Source organism: Galeopterus variegatus, unplaced genomic scaffold (genome assembly GCF_000696425.1).
Source record: "Galeopterus variegatus unplaced genomic scaffold, G_variegatus-3.0.2 Scaffold1004, whole genome shotgun sequence".
In the NCBI taxonomy this organism is placed as follows: domain Eukaryota; kingdom Metazoa; phylum Chordata; class Mammalia; order Dermoptera; family Cynocephalidae; genus Galeopterus; species Galeopterus variegatus.
This window is the reverse complement of record NW_007727115.1, coordinates 92,146-94,864: the sequence shown is the minus strand read 5'-3', so window position 1 is coordinate 94,864 and position 2,719 is coordinate 92,146. Positions and strand designations below refer to the sequence as shown.

At 36.3% G+C, this 2,719-nt stretch overlaps 1 protein-coding gene across 1 annotated transcript in view; it reads left to right on the top strand.

The window, feature by feature from the left end:
• The window catches only part of TUSC3 (tumor suppressor candidate 3), a 313,374-nt gene that overhangs the window by 306,094 nt on the left and 4,561 nt on the right, over positions 1 to 2,719 (top strand). The gene's annotated exons all lie outside the window — the stretch shown is intronic.

Here is a 2,719-nt window from a genome sequence, read left to right as displayed (position 1 = left end):
CACCAATAGACTTTGACCTGTACACAGTATATGTTTTTAAATAATAATACTTATATACAGGCATATACCCTCCCCCCCAAACAAAATGTAATTCCTTTTTTTTTTTTTTTTTTTTAAACTTCTCTTTGTTATCACTTTAGGGAAGAAAATAAAAACTAAAACAATTGACAGAAATATATCTAATTCTGGCCTAGGAAAAATGTAGTCAGATCCCAATTCCTATTAACAAACAATAAACCTTAATATCCAAGATTAATAAAATACTAGTCTTCCAAATAGCTAACTTAGAACTTTTTCTTAAATCAGCATTTGATAATTTCAGAAATAGATACTAAGAACTTGCACATAAATCCAAAGTGATTTTTTGTAGGAAATTCAGAATCCAGTTTTTTGATTCTGCATTGTACATTCCAACACCTCAAACCCGGGGTCTGAGCCGACATATACCAAGTTCGCTCTAGAGGGTTATTTTCACGGTGGGAATCCAACTTTCTTACTACGGCAGAAACTCCACAGCATTCAGCACCCCACTAAAGGCAGGGAAGCAGTGGGGAGCTCCTGTGGTCCAAAGGAGTTCTTGGTTCTCCATCTGTCCCTAACCCCACATACTAGCTCTATTGTTCTCTTTCCCCCAGACCTAGTATCCATGTTAATGACCATTCCTATTTATTACTAGTCATGTCATCAAAACTCTTACTAAGTGTGCCTCTCTGAGCAGGCTGTGTAGAGAAGTGGCCTCAGCAGTAGTCACACTTGACAGTCATTACCCTGTGTAACTACAGATATAGAAAGGTTTCCATTCCCAAAGATTTCCTTTCCTATTCCTAATAAAGTCCTGAATTTCTTTAGGCCTTTTCAAAAGACCATTTATTTCAGATTTGAAGACTTTCTTGGGTTCAGTAGTCTTCTGTTACAGAGAAGAAAGCCTTCAGGACTTTTGGCTAAAGAAGTCTGGCAAACCACCCTAATGTACTTCTCCTAAGCATTCCCATAGAACACTTATGAATGTAGAGTAAAGGTCAAAAAAATTGGAAGAGGGAATCAGTGAGTTGTGCTATAACTACAGGGTCAATGGAACAGGAGTAAAAATTCAGCCAGTATCCTATCTTGGCTTAGTGAAGAAGCAAGGCCCTTCTTCCCTTCTGTATTTTTTGGTTTTTGTTTTTTGGATACCAAGATGAAATCTGAGTGCTGCCCCTTAGCCACGTAAGTGATTTCTTCGTTATGTAACCATTAGGTCTCCCTGACTCCTTCCTCAGTTTGAGAACAGGAAGTAAAAGCAGTGCACAAGAAAATTCTGTCCAGCTGAGGATCTCAGAGAATTTAACCAGCCCCCAGTTGAACAAAATGCATTCATTCAAGAGCACTGTGTTCATTCAGGATTTTCAAAACACCAGGAACAGATGGAATAATTAATTCAAGATAAGTAAAAACCAAAAACAAATAGTAAACCATTATTTGGCACCTGTTCAGATATTACACCGTGAGGGAGAAGGAACAAACATGCTTTCAATACTTCCTGGGTCTTCAGTAACCACCCAGTGACCAAATCCAGAGTTCTTGTCACGTGACCTTTCTAGTCACATGACCTTTCTAGCATTTTAGTTGGCCAGCCCCTCTTTAAAACTTAATACCCTGGATTTTGTAACATGGCACTTTACATCTTCCTTTTCCTCTTTTAGATTCTCAGTCCTAGATACTTCTCAATATCAAACCCTGACCTTTCTCTTGAGATCCAGAACCAGACCTGAATACCACATTAACAGCCCTCCCTCAACATGTCCAAAATCAACGTCATCTCTGCCTCCAAATCTCTTTCTCCTTTTCTTCCTCATCGCACAAGATAGAAACCTTGAAGTCATTTTGTGCTCATCCCACATCCTCATCCTGTGTTATTTTATTTGATTTGATCTCCATATTACTTTTTATTCCCACTGCTTGCTGTCTTAATTTATGTTCATCGTATCTTTTTCAGACTGTCTCCTAACTTCCTAATTTATCACCCAGTATCTAATTGTTATCCTCTGTAATCCATCACCTATTCTAGGCTAATGCCAGAATCATCATTTTAAGATATGCATTAATTATGTTGCTTCTTTATCAAAATCCATTCATAGCTAACAAGAAAATGGAGGGAAAAGTTAATACATGTTCCTTATAGAAGATATAGATTAGCAAAATGAAGAAAATAAAATTTATTCATAATCCCAACACCCAGGTTATCAAATATCAACAGTTTGTGTATATTTTGAAGCTATAGAAGGATTATACAATACATATTTTGTAAGCGGCTTGTTTTTCTTTACTGCATCATGAGCATATTTCAATGCCATTAACTATTCTTCTACTATATTTGATTTTACTAACTATATAATATCATTGTATGAATCACCATAAAAGTTATTTTAAATTTGGTCCCATATATCTCTCCTTATGGTACAGCCTTCAGTGTACCCTATAGTTTAGTGCAGGAGTCAGCAACTGCTGCCTGTTTGGGTGTACCCCACAAAGTAAGGATGTGTTTTACAGTCTTAAATCATTTTAAAAAATATTTTGTAACATGTAATAATTATATGAAATTCAAATTTCAGTGAACATGAATAAAGTTTTAGTGAAGCCCAGCCAGATTCATTTGTTTATATATTGTCTATGTCTGCCTCTGTAGTTCAACCATTTAGTTGAGTAGTTTCAACAGAAATCTATGGATCACGAAGTTTAG